The 14,444-nt window shown below is 48.3% G+C and overlaps 1 pseudogene across 1 annotated transcript in view; it reads right to left on the bottom strand.

The window, feature by feature from the left end:
• LOC311106240 overlaps window positions 1–14,444 on the bottom strand; it is a 48,019-nt pseudogene that overhangs the window by 21,714 nt on the left and 11,861 nt on the right. The window contains exon 5 of the transcript in view: window positions 14,310–14,389. The product of the transcript in view is annotated as an uncharacterized misc_RNA (transcript). The remainder of the gene's footprint in view (window positions 1–14,309; window positions 14,390–14,444) is intronic.

The raw sequence follows: 14,444 nt of genomic DNA, 5'->3' as shown, positions 1-14,444 counted from the left end.
ATCTAGGTGCTGCTGTAGGCCCTCCTTGGTTGGTGACAGAAGCACCAGATCATCAGCAAACAGAAGACATTTGACTTCAGATTCTAGTAGGGTGAGGCCGGGTGCTGCAGACTGTTCTAGTGCCCTCGCCAATTCGTTGATATATATGTTGAAGAGGGTGGGGCTTAAACTGCATCCCTGTCTCACCCCACGGCCCTGTGGAAAGAAATGTGTGTGTTTTTTGCCAATTTTAACCGCACACTTGTTGTTTGTGTACATGGATTTTATAATGTCGTATGTTTTTCCCCCAACCCCACTTTCCATCAATTTGTATAGCAGACCCTCATGCCAAATTGAGTCAAAAGCTTTTTTGAAATCAACAAAGCATGAGAAGACTTTGCCTTTGTTTTGGTTTGTTTGTTTGTCAATTAGGGTGTGCAGGGTGAATACGTGGTCTGTCGTACGGTAATTTGGTAAAAAGCCAATTTGACATTTGCTCAGTACATTGTTTTCACTGAGGAAATGAACTAGTCTGCTGTTAATGATAATGCAGAGGATGTTTCCCAAGGTTGCTGTTGACGCATATCCCACGGTAGTTATTGGGGTCAAATTTGTCTCCACTTTTGTGGATTGGGGTGATCAGTCCTTGGTTCCAAATATTGGGGAAGATGCCAGAGCTAAGGATGATGTTAAAGAGTTTAAGTATAGCTAATTGAAATTTGTGGTCTGTATATTTTATCATTTCATTGAGGATACCATCAACACCACAGGACTTTTTGGGTTGGAGGGTTTGTATTTTGTCCTGTAGTTCATTCAATGTAATTGGAGAATCCAGTGGGTTCTGGTAGTCTTTAATAGTTGATTCTAAGATTTGCATTTGATCATGTATATATTTTTTGCTGTTTGTTCTGTTATAGGGCCAAAAAGATTGGAGAAGTGGTTTACCCATACATCTCCGTTTTGGATAGATAGCTCTTCGTGTTGTTGTTTGTTTAGTGTTTTCCAATTTTCCCAGAAGTGGTTAGAGTCTATGGATTCTTCAATTACATTGAGCTGATTTCTGACATGCTGTTCCTTCTTTTTCCGTAGTGTATTTCTGTATTGTTTTAGTGATTCACCATAGTGAAGGTGTAGGCTCAGGTTTTCTGGGTCTCTATATTTTTGGTTGGATAGGTTTCTCAATTTTTTTCTTAGGTTTTTGCATTCTTCATCAAACCATTTATCACTGTTATTACTTTTCTTTGGTTTTCTGTTAGAGATTTTTAGATTTGATAAGGAAGCTGAGAGGTCAAATATACTGTTTAGGTTTTCTACTGCCAAGTTTACACCTTCACTATTACAGTGGAACGTTTTGTCCAGGAAGTTGTCTAGAATGGATTGAATTTGTTGTTTCCTAATTGTTTTTTGGTAGGTTTCAACACTACTTTCCTTCCATCTATAGCATTTCTTAATATTATTCAGTTCCTTTGGCTTTGATGCCTCATGATTGAGTATTGCTCTGTTCAAGTAGACTGTGATTTTGCTGTGGTCTGATAGGGGTGTCAGTGGGCTGACTGTGAACGCTCTGAGAGACTCTGGGTTGAGGTCAGTGATAAAGTAGTCTACAGTACTACTGCCAAGAGATGAGCTATAGGTGTACCTACCATAGGAGTCCCCTCGAAGCCTACCATTGACTATGTACATACCCAGTGTGCGACAGAGCTGCAGGAGTCGTGACCCGTTTTTGTTGGTTATGTTGTCGTAGTTGTGCCTAGGGGGGCATATGGGGGAGGGAATGCTGTCACCTCCAGGTAGGTGTTTGTCCCCCTGTGTGCTGAGGGTGTCAGGTTCTTGTCCAGTTTTGGCATTTAGGTCGCCACCGACTAGTACATGTCCCTGGGTCTGGAAATGATTGATTTCCCCCTCCAGGATGGAGAAACTGTCTTCATTAAAGTATGGGGATTCTAGTGGGGGGATATAGGTAGCAGACAGGAGGACATTTTTCTCAGTTGAGATAATTTCCTTTTGAATTTCTAACCAAATGTAAAATGTTCCTGTTTTGATTAATTTAATAGAGTGAGTTAGGTCTGCTCTATACCAAATTAGCATACCCCCGGAGTCCCTTCCCTGTTTCACACCTGGTAGTTTGGTGGATGGGACTACCAGCTCTCTGTAACCTAGAGGGCAACCAGTGGGTCCGTCTCCTCTATACCATGTTTCTTGTAGGATGACAATGTCTGTATTTCCGATTTCTTTGGGGAAGTCCAGATTCCTGCTCTTTAGGCCAAAGGCAGATGACCTCAGGCCTTGGATATTCCAGGATGAAATAGTGAAGGCTTTGTGTTCCATAAAGTGTCTAATGTTGTTGGTTGTGTGGTTTGGCCTCAGGCCAGTAATTGTGAGCAGAGCCTGCTGAGCATCTGGTACATGCCATTGGCTTGGGCTAGTGTAAGAGTGGGTGTCGGGCCTGTTTGCCTGCTCACGGCCTGGGCGTATGTGTGACTTTCATGTTGAGGCCCTCTTTGTGGGAATGGGGGGCTTGGGGTGGGTAGGAGGGGCATAGGTCTGATCTGAGGGGGCCTAAATGGGGTGTGGGCATGGTTGACTTGGGGGGGAGTTAATTGGTGGGGGTGGGGGTGTAGATGTGGTTGATGGTGCTGTGGTCTGGATGTAGGTCCTCTCTGCGGGGGTCCTCTATGTGTAGGTCCTGGGGGGGGGTCCCGCAGGTCTGAGAGAGTGTCTCGCTGGTCTGGGCGGGGTGTCTGTTGATCTGTTGCTCCTGTGTGAGGTGTTGGGTCTGAGGTTGAGGGCGATATCCTTTAGGGTCCGTGCGAAGGTGGGCACTGCTGCCTTGTATAGGTGGACCTGGTCATAAAGGCTGTTCACGTCCAGGGTGGAGTGGTGGGCCAGGTAGTCATTTGGTTTTGATGCACAGTCACGGGAAATACTTGCGTTTACCCGCTGTATGGTAGCAGGGTGGAAGTCTTTTCTTGGTAACAGGGTTGAGATAACCACTTGTGCATTGGGGAAAGTAGAAGAAGCTTTTTCTATCACTCCCTTGAGTGATGTGGCCACCCTTTCCTGCTGTGTTCTCAGGTCGTTTGTGCCTGTGTGTATTATTATGTGGCTGGGTGATCCTAGTCGGTCCTCAGACAGAAGGTCTAGGGCGCGCTGGGTGTTTGGACACCAGAGTTTAGACACTGTGTGTTTTGGTTAAAGTTTATTTTCTTGTATGTATTTCCTGTTTGAGTCCATAAGGAGTACAATCTGTGGCTTGTGTATGTCCTCAGTGGGTGTGGGGGGGTCGTCATGAGGGCTATCAGGGTGTCTGACTGGGGGGTTGCTCAGAGGGGTTGGGATCCCCTGGGCTTGGGGTTCTTCATTTGTTTGTCTGGGTGTGATGTCGAGGCTATGGTCAGGGTCTAGGGTGTACTGTTCTGCTGCGGTGTCGAGACTTTGGCCAGGATCTGAGGTGGGCTGTTCTGCTGGCTTCTCTGCGGGGGTGGCCAGCTCTCTAATGGGTTGTTCTATGTCACCCGTCATCGTTCTCACCTTCTCCTCCAGCACTCTGATCCTCTCCTCTAGTGCTCTGTTCTTCTCCTGCTCCTGCTCTTTCTCCTGTTGATGTTGTCTCACCACAGTCCAGAGTGCAGACATGTCTCTCTCTACCTGCAGCTCTCCAGGTCTAGTTAAGGGGGTGTTGTTGTGCTGGACTGTTGTTTGGGTCTGTGCTGACTGGAGTGTGTTCACCTGCTGTTCCAGCTCCACCTGCCTTACCTCCAGCTGGGTGAATTTATCCTTCATTTCAATGAGGGAGTAGTACTCTATGCTGGGAAGTTGACTTTCTGCTTGGGGTTGCTCTGTGGGGTTATTTAATGATGAAGAGGTCTGGTCTGACCCGCTCGGGGTAGGGGTATCTTTCTCAAGGGAGAGCTTCTCCTGCTGAGCTATTTCTTTGATTAGGTGAAAGTCCAGCTGGAACTGTTTGGTGTTGCCTTGAACCAAAACGGTTCCAGATTTATAGAGATTAATATTAGAGGACTCAGAGTGTTATGTGGGCAGCTTGTCTCTCCCTTTTTTGTTTCCCTTCCTCCTTGTTTTGTCCCCTCTTTGTCTGTTGTATCTGTATGTGTGTTTGTCCCCTTTATGTGGGTGTGTCTGGAGTGGATCAGGGGGCGTGCTCAGGATCTGCCTCTCCTGTGCAGCTGCGGGTTGTTTCCAGTGATTCCTGCCTACGCAGCTGCATCCTATTCTCTCATCAACCTGCACTACTTATTCCTGGGCATGGCTCTCCACCGGCGCCAGATCGTTGTTCATACTAGAGCGGTAACTTGGCTCACCAGTAAAGTTATATTATCTTAGTCTTCAGCCTGGCTTTTTACTCTCCTTAACCTGTCGTTTGTTTTGTCTTCAGTTCAGACATACCTCCCTGCCTGCCTGCCTTCGTGCCTGCCTGCCTGCCTGCCTGCCTGCCTGCCTGCCTGCCTCAGCCTCTCCTTCCTCCGGAGCCGACTAGCCCACTCTGTTCCTTTTCTTCAGTTGTTTTTTGGACTAAGACAAATTGAACTTTTATTAAAATAATTTTTGTTTCCTCCACTCCCTTAGTCGTGTTTGTTTCTCTGAGTGCTGGGTTGAACCATAGCGTAACAGAACGATCTGGCCATGGACCCAACAGAGAAACAGCACGGGGCAAACGAAGACAGCTTCCAACAAGCTATCCAGGCTCAAGGAACGTTGCTAGGACAGCATGACCAATTGATTCGGACTCTTGTGGAAGATAATCATCAACTGCTGAACCAGGTGACTCAGTTAACTACAGTCTCTAAATTGTCTGTTATCAGTTCTCCATCTCTCTCTGACCCCCAGTTTGATGCACCCCAAGTTGTTTCCTCGGACATTAGGCAGGCTTCGTTCCGTCGGGAACCCCCTGTCACGTCGCCTGAACCGTTCAATGGAGAATTGGACAAGTGCCGGGGATTTTTTCTTCAGTGTGACTTGATTTTTCGGCAGAGACCACTGTCGTTTTCTACTGATTCCTCTAAGGTACATTATGTTCTGGGGCTGTTAAGAGGGAGAGCTCTGGTTTGGGCTGAGGCTGTGTGCTCAGATCAAACTTTGACTGGATTGACTTTTGCTGATTTTTCTGCTAAATTGAAGACTGTTTTTGACCATCCTGACCATGTGGGTAATTCCTCCAAGATACTTTTTAATTTGAGGCAGGGTTATAACAGTGTGGCAGAGTACTCTATTGAGTTCTGGACGTTGGCAGCGGACTCCAAGTGGAACAATGTGGCACTTCAAGGAGCATTTCTAAACGGTTTGAATGAAGCCATTAAGGATGAACTGGCTGCTCGTGATGAGCCACATGATTTACATTCTCTCATTTCCCTGTCCATTAAGCTAGACAACCGGTTGCGGGAGAGGCGTCGGGAGAGAGGCGGTCGGCCACATCTAGGAGGACGAGTTCCCCCGCCTTCAACCACTCGAGTCTCGCCTCCCCGGAGCCGGCAGCTTCTTGTTCCTGATCCCATCCCGAGCACAGAGGAGGAACCAATGCAAGTGGGTCGAGCTCAACTATCTCCAGCAGAGCGGCAACGGCGCCTCCAGGCAGGTGAGTGCCTGTACTGTGGAGACGCCACACACATTCTGGCTACATGCCCTAAGCGACCCAAAAGACAAGGCTCGCTTGTAACGGTGGGTCTACTTGCGAGCCCAGAGTTAGATCCGGAACCCGTCATTCCCCGATTACAAGTACCTGTAACCTTACGTTTCCAGAGTCATTCCCTGCCACTCTCAGCTCTCATAGACTCAGGTGCATAAGACAACTTTATTAGCCACCAGTTCGTTACACAAGCTCGTATCCCCATGGAGCCACTACCTACCCCCATTCGGGTCACAGCCCTTGATGGGCGCCTCCTCGCGGAGATAACTCATCAAACCTCCCCCGTTTCCCTAGTGATTTCTGGCAATCATTGTGAAAGCATTCAGTTAAGAGTTATGTCTGGCTCAGCTACCTCCCTAATCCTTGGCTTCCCCTGGTTGGCTCTTCACAACCCACAAATTGATTGGACACGTCACACCATTCTCAGTTGGAGCACTAACTGCCATTCAGAGTGCCTTAGATCAGCGGTTCCCCCCACTAAGTGTAACCCAACTCATCCCTCAGCTCCTCTCGATCTGTCATCTGTCCCCAAAGAATACCATGACTTAGCGGAGGTTTTCAGTAAGGACAAGGCTCTGTCTCTACCACCACATAGGCCTTATGATTGCCCTATTGAACTGCTTCCTGGTGCTCCCTTGCCCTCTAGTCGCTTATACAATCTGTCCCGACCGGAAAGAGAGGCAATGGAGCAGTATATTGGGGATTCTCTGGCCTCGGGCATAATCCGTCCCTCGTCGTCTCCTTTGGGTGCAGGGTTCTTTTTTGTGGAAAAGAAAGACAAGTCGTTACGCCCCTGTATCGATTTCAGGGGTTTAAACAACATAACTGTTAAAAACAAGTATCCCCTTCCACTCATCAACTCAGCTTTTGAACCTCTGCATGGCGGCAAAGTTTTTTCCAAGCTCGACCTCAGGAACGCTTATCACCTTGTCCGAATCCGAAAGGGAGATGAGTGGAAAACCGCTTTCAACACTCCACTGGGACATTTTGAGTATTTGGTCATGCCCTTTGGGCTCTCAAACGCCCCTGCTGTTTTCCAAGCCATGGTGAACGATGTTCTTAGGGATTTTTTGAACCGTTTTGTCTTTGTATACCTGGATGATATTCTTGTTTTTTCCAAGTCACCCGAGGAGCATGAGTCACACGTCCGTCAAGTCCTTCAACGGCTCTTGGAGAACAAGCTGTACGTCAAAGCAGAAAAGTGTGAGTTCCACAAACAGTCTACATCGTTCCTTGGTTTCATAATTGAGAGCGGGCAGGTGAAGGCGGACCCCGAGAAGATCCGGGCAGTGACGGAATGGCCCACACCCACCACCCGTAAGAAACTTCAACGATTTTTGGGCTTTGCTAACTTCTACCGTAGATTCATTAAGGGTTTTAGTAAAGTGGTGTCACCCCTTACTAGACTCACATCCCCAAAAGTCCCTTTTCTGTGGTCCCCTGAGGCGGAGCAGGCGGTAGGGGTTTTGAAGGAACTGTTTTCCACCTCCCCCGTGTTGATACACCCCAATACCTCTCTGCAGTTTGTTGTGGAGGTGGACGCGTCGGACTCAGGTGTGGGAGCAGTCCTCTCCCAGCGCTCCCCCACTGACCAAAAGCTTCACCCCTGTGCTTTTTTCTCCAAGAAATTGTCACCCACAGAACGGAATTACGACGTTGGAAACCGGGAACTGCTGGCGGTCAAGCTAGCACTGGAAGAATGGCGGCACTGGCTGGATGGAGCTGAACTGCCGTTTGTGGTCTGGACAGACCACAAAAACTTGGCTTACATTCAAGCCACTAAGAGACTCAACTCACGCCAAGCCAGATGGGCCCTGTTTTTTAGTAGGTTTAACTTTATTCTTACATACAGACCGGGGTCAAGAAATGTTAAACCAGATGCTTTGTCCCGCCAGTTTGCTGACACTTCGGAGACCAGCGAGCCTGAGGCAGTCCTGCCTTCCTCATGCGTCGTGGCGGCAGTACAGTGGGAGATCGAGTCTCTTGTGAAGACTGCACTTGCCACGGACCCGGGACCGGGTGATGGACCTACCAACCTACTCTTTGTTCCCGAGACGGTCCGATCTCAGGTGTTGCAGTGGATTCACACCTCCCGTTTTGCTGGTCACCCTGGGATGAGACGCACGTTGACGCTGCTTAGGAGACATTTTTGGTGGCCTTCAATGGAAACTGACGTTCGGGCTTTTGTGGCAGCCTGCTCAACCTGTGCTCGGGGCAAAGCCTCCCATCAGTCCCCTTCGGGGCTGCTGCTACCCCTCCCAGTTCCCAGCCGTCCCTGGTCCCACATTGCCATGGATTTTGTCACCGGCCTACCCAAGTCTGAAGGTAATGATACTATACTTACCATTGTGGACAGATTCTCTAAATCTGTCCACTATATAGCATTACCAAAATTACCGTCTGCCAGTGAGACAGCGGACCTCCTAGTCCAACATGTATTCCGTCCCCATGGAATACCTGTGGACATCGTATCTGATAGAGGCCCACAGTTTACTTCCCGTGTTTGGAAGGTTTTCTGTTCTGCTTTGGGTGCTTCCGTTAGTCTGTCCTCAGGGTTTCATCCCCAGACCAACGGTCAAACAGAAAGAGCCAATCAAAACCTCGAAGCAACCCTTCGTTGTGTGGCTGCTCAACATCATCATCCTGGGCCAAACATCTGCCTTGGATAGAGTACGCCCACAACTCCCTCACCACCTCTGCCACCGGTCTTTCACCCTTCGAGGTTACCATGGGTTATCAACCCCCTCTGTTTCCTGCTCAGGAGAAGGAATTGGCTGTTCCTTCGGTTCAGGAGAACCTCCGCCGCTGCCAGAGAGTGTGGAGCGATGCTCGGGAAGCATTGCTTCGGACCACCGACAGGAACAAGACGACAGCGAATAGGAGCAGGACTCCCGCACCTGTGTTTCATCCTGGTCAAGAGGTTTGGCTGTCATCAAAGAACGTACCTCTTCGTACCAAATCACGCAAGCTGTCTCCTCGGTACCTGGGTCCGTTTGTGGTGGAGTCCATCATTAACCCCGCTGCGGTTCGTTTGAAGTTGCCTTCAGCCATGAAGATACACCCTACTTTCCACGTCTCCCAACTGAAACCTGTGTCCTCCAGCCTTTTGTGTCCGCCGGCAGATCCACCTCCACCTGTTCGCCTCATTGACGACCATCCGGCCTACACCGTCAGTAAGCTCCTGGACTCTCGGAGGCGGGGTAGGGGTCTCCAATACCTAGTCGATTGGGAAGGTTATGGACCAGAGGAGAGGTCTTGGGTCCCTAAGCGTTTTGTGTTGGATCCTCAGCTGATCACGGACTTCCATCACGACAACCCTGACAGGCCTGGTGGGTCGCCAGGTGGCGACCATTGAGGGGGGGGTACTGTTATGTGGGCAGCTTGTCTCTCCCTTTTCTGTTTCCCTTCCTCCTTGTTTTGTCCCCTCTTTGTCTGTTGTATCTGTATGTGTGTTTGTCCCCTTTATGTGGGTGTGTCTGGAGTGGATCAGGGGGCGTGCTCAGGATCTGCCTCTCCTGTGCAGCTGCGGGTTGTTTCCAGTGATTCCTGCCTACGCAGCTGCATCCTATTCTCTCATCAACCTGCACTACTTATTCCTGGGCATGGCTCTCCACCGGCGCCAGATCGTTGTTCTTACTAGAGCGGTTACTTGGCTCACCAGTAAAGTTATATTATCTTAGTCTTCAGCCTGGCTTTTTACTCTCCTTAACCTGTCGTTTGTTTTGTCTTCAGTTCAGACATACCTCCCTGCCTGCCTGCCTGCCTCAGCCTCTCCTTCCTCCGGAGCCGACTAGCCCACTCTGTTCCTTTTCTTCAGTTGTTTTTTGGACTAAGACAAATTGAACTTTTATTAAAATAATTTTTGTTTCCTCCACTCCCTTAGTCGTGTTTGTTTCTCTGAGTGCTGGTTTGAACCATAGCGTAACACAGAGTCCTCGTTGTCCAGTATCCTGAGTTTCCACCCGTCGCTAACACCCCCCCTCTTAACAGATGGGTAGTGTGCTAGTATAGCACTGTGCCATGCCAGGGGCTGGTCTGTGTGGAAGATAATAATAATAATAATAATATGCCATTTAGCAGACGCTTTTATCCAAAGCGACTTACAGTCATGCATGCATACATTTTTTGTGTATAAGATAAGGTTGCTTATGTTCCCATTTTTATACAAATCAGCAAAAAGTGTCTCGTGCTTCCCCAAAAGAAGTTTCAATTTGTACTCTTTTCGTGTCTTGTCGTTTTTTACATTCAGAGGGTACTGTATTTTAATGACCTCTGAACAGTGGGGGGGTGCTTCTAAGGCCTCTCCATTTTGTTGTGGTAGACTGTACGACTCTCCTGCCATTGTTGGGCTCAAGGGCTTTGACACCTCTCACTTCACACGTCAGTGCTAATTGAAATTGTATCTCTTTGTAGCAAGCTTAAGCTTGGTAGCCTTAGCATTCAGTCCTTATAAAATAAAATATATCATTGTAATGTATTTTTCTTCTTGGTTTTTGAAAGTGAAAAATAGCTTCATACTAAACATTACTCACTCAGTTCCAGGTTGGATGGTGTTTTCAGGTTTCTGTTTGTTTGCCAGAGCATTTGCTGTATCCTCTGCTCTTGTCCTTCTAGACCTGTCTGCTGCCTTTGATACTGTGAACCATCAGATCCTCCTCTCCACCCTCTCCGAGCTGGGCATCTCTGGCGCGGCTCACTCCTGGATTGCGTCCTACCTGACCGGTCGCTCCTACCAAGTGGCGTGGCGAGAAGCTGTCTCCGCACCACGTACTCTCACCACTGGTGTCCCCCAGGGCTCAGTTCTAGGCCCTCTCCTTTTCTCCCTATACACCAAGTCACTTGGCTCTGTCATATCCTCACATGGCCTCTCCTATCATTGCTACGCTGACGATACACAACTAATCTTCTCCTTTCCCCCTTCTGATAACCAGGTGGCGAATCGCATCTCTGCATGTCTGGCAGACATATCAGCATGGATGACGGATCACCACCTCAAGCTGAACCCTGGCAAGACGGAGCTGCTCTTCCTCCCGGGGAAGGACTGCCCGTTCCATGATCTCGCCATCACGGTTGACAACTCCGCTGTGTCCTCCTCCCAGAGTGCGAAGAGCCTAGGCGTGACCCTGGACAACACCCTGTCGTTCTCCGCCAACATCAAGGCGGTGACCCGCTCCTGCAGGTTCATGCTCTACAACATTCGGAGAGTACGACCCTGCCTTACACAGGAAGCGGCACAGGTCCTAATCCAGGCACTTGTCATCTCCCGTCTGGACTACTGCAACTCGCTGTTGGTTGGCCTCCCTGCCTGTGCCATTAAACCCCTACAACTCATCCAGAATGCCGCAGCCCGTCTGGTGTTCAACCTTCCCAAGTTCTCTCACGTCACCCCCCTCCTCCGCACACTCCACTGGCTTCCAGTTGAAGCTCGCATCCGCTACAAGACCATGGTGCTTGCCTATGGAGCAGTGAGGGGAACGGCACCTCTGTACCTTCGGGCTCTGATCAGTCCCTACACCCAAACGAGGGCATTGCGTTCATCCACCTCTGGCCTGCTGGCTCCCCTTCCTCTGCGGAAGCATAGTTCCCGCTCAGCCCAGTCAAAACTGTTCGCTGCTCTGGCACCCCAATGGTGGAACAAGCTCCCTCACGACGCCAGGACAGCGGAGTCACTCACCACCTTCCGGAGACATTTGAAACCCCACCTCTTTAAGGAATACCTGGGATAGGATAAAGTAATCCTTCTACCCCCCCCCCCCCCCCCCCAAAAAAAAAAAAAATGTGTAAAGTGATTATCCCACTGGCTATAGGGTGAACGAACCAATTGGTGAGTCGCTCTGGATAAGAGCGTCTGCTAAATGACGTAAATGTGCCCTTGAGCAAGGCACTTAACCCTAATTGCTCCTGTAAGTCGCTCTGGATAAGAGCGTCTGCTAAATGACTAAAATGTAAATGTAATGTATAGCTTGATAATAGTAATCCTTGGTAGTAGAAAGCTTTCCAGGTAATTCCGTCCAAAATCAGGTTGTAGGTTTGGAGTTTTGGTTTGGAATGAAGGTTATGTTGTGGAGGGTAGCATCCTGTATATGTCCCTGCCAAAAAATCCTACTTTATCTAACTCTAAATCTATATTTTTTGTTAAAAATGCAGGAGCAATGTCTTTGAGCTCTCTCTCTGTCTCTCTCTCTCTCTCCATCTCTATCTCTCTCTATCCCTCTCCATCTCTTCCTTCATCTCTATCACCATCTTTATCTCTGTTACTATTTCCATCCCGATCTCTGTCCCGGTGACATTCCCTCTTCCTCTCCTCTCCACCCTCTTCCTCTCCACCCTCTTCCTCTCCTCTCCACCTTCTTCCTCTCTCTCTGCCCATCCATTTCCCCTCTCCTCTCTTGTATCCATACACAGCAATCTCAGCCTCATCCATCCTCTTCTGAAACGTCTCCATGGACTGCCTATAGCTCCCTCTCATCTAATCCCTCTTCTCCTGAACAATTTCACATCTGCTTTCCGCAGAGAAGTTATCCTCTCCCTCAATCTTTCTCAATCTCTTTTCTCTCACAGCGTGTTATCCCCCCCCCCCGCCCATTCACACACCACTTCATGAACCTCTCAGTCAAACCAGAGATGAGGAAAACAACATTCCCTTCTGACACACACAACTTAGAGAGAAAAGTGTGTGTGTACTGTCCATGGCTGTATCTAGGAGAGTTTTGTTTGCATACGTAAGTGACAGTGTGCGTCACTGTCTGTGTGAGTGTGTATGTGTGAGTGTGTCTGAGTCTTAAGTCTACTTATTCTGCCACACTGTTAAAGTGAAGCTTACTCAGGAGATGGCAGAGTACCTACTGAGTGGAGATGACACGCACACTGTCAGCTTAGCAGAACCAAGACCCCTCTCTCTGCCAGTGATGCCAACTTAGCAATTTTGTTGCTAGATTTAGCAACTTTTCAGACTACCCTGGCAACTTTTTTTTTTCCAAACAGCACCTAGCAACAAATTTAGCTACTTTTACAAATGTATTTGGAACTTTTAGCAACTTTTGAAAAGTGACTCAAACGCTAAAATGCAAACATTTTCCCCTCTAAATGACTCAAAAACAATTTTCTCTGTCACACAGCAGTGACGTCAGCAGCAGGCGCTCAGCTCGTGCACAGGCAGCAGCAGGCCAGCCAAGCAGCACAACAACCTGGAGAGAGCTGGAGAGAGATGCCTAGCGCACACATCATTATTTGAGTTAAGTTGCTTGTTCAATAAGATAGCATACATACCTTGTTATTAGCTTGTACCTATAATTGTTGATCAGTTAGGTAGCATGTTAACTAACTACCTATACACTGCTTAAAACTATAACTGTTCAGAATGTGTAGGTTTACTAGTTAATAAAAAAATCTAATGTAATTGTTCAATAATGTGTCATGTGTAATTGTTCAATAATTCAATGTGTTGTGTTTAAAAATAAAAATATCTGATCATATAAAATGTGTTGTGTTTATATCTATCTATCTTTTACAAATAAAAAGATGTGATAATAAACAAACAAATCTAAACTAACAAATGTCAAATCATATTTGTCGCCGAGACGGCCAGTCAATTTGAGTAATGTTATTGTGTATTCTATGTAATGACGCAGTTTTACGTTATTACGTAATGACGTCATCACGCAATTTACATTTACATCATTTAGCAGACCCTCTTAGCGACTTACAAATTGGTGCATTCAACTTATGATAGCCAGTGGGACAACCACTTTTCTTTTTTTCCCTTTTTTTTTATGGGGGGGTAGAAGGATTACTTTATACTATTCCAGGTATTCTTTAAAGAGGTAGGGTTTCAAGTGTCTCCGGAAGGTGGTCAGTGACTCCGCTGTCCTGGCGTCGTGGGGGAGCTTGTTCCACCATTGGGGTGCCAGAGCAGCGAATAGTGCGGGAATGGCATCACAACATCATTTAGCAACAAATCGACCTGCCTCTAGCAACTTCCCCTGAAAATTAGTTGGCAACACTGCTCTCTGCACCTCTTACTTATTACTCTCTCATACAGTATCTCTCAATACTCCCTGCCTCCCTCTCTCTTTCTTTCTGCACTAATTTTCGCACACTCTTCCTCCTCTCCTTCTCTCTGCCCCCTCTCCTTCTCTCTGCCCCCTCTCCTTCTCTCCTTCTCTCTGCCCCCTCTCCTTCTCTCTGCCCCCTCTCATTCTCTCCTTCTCTCTGCACCCTCTCCTTCTCTCAGCCCCCTCTCCTTCTCTCTGCCCACTCTCCTTATCTCTGCCCCCTCTCCTTCTCTCTGCCCCTCTCCTTCTCTCTGCCCCTCTCCTTCTCTCTGCCCCTCTCCTTCTCTCTGCCCCTCTCCTTCTCTCTGCCCCTCTCCTTCTCTCTTCCCCCTCTCCCCTCTCCTTCTCTCTGCCCTCTCCTTCTCTCTGCCCCTCTCCTTCTCTCTTCCCCCTCTCCTTCTCTCTGCCCTCTCTCCTTCTCTCTGCCCCCTTTCCTTCTCTCTGCCCCCTCTCCTTCTCTCCTTGTCCATCCGTCTGCTAGAAATTCTTTACCCAATATTCCCCTACAGTGTCTCCCTCTCCTACTCCTTTCTCTCTCTCTCACTCCTATTTCCCCCTCTCTTATTTATCTCTTACTTACATCTCCCTCCCTCCCTCCCTCCCTCCCTCCCTCCGTCTGTCTGTCTATGATTTACGTGGTGTCTGGGCCCTCAGTGCCTGTAAACACTGAACTATTTACGCATCCCTCCCCTCTCAGAGTGACAGGGCAGCAGTCCTAGCACAGATAGAGGGGAGGGGGAGTCCTAGCACAGATAGAGGGGAGGGGGAGT

The sequence above is a fragment of the Coregonus lavaretus genome, assembly GCF_964263955.1.
Source record: "Coregonus lavaretus genome assembly, chromosome: 30".
Classification (NCBI taxonomy): Eukaryota; Metazoa; Chordata; class Actinopteri; order Salmoniformes; family Salmonidae; genus Coregonus; species Coregonus lavaretus.
This window is presented reverse-complemented; position numbering and strand designations above follow the sequence as displayed.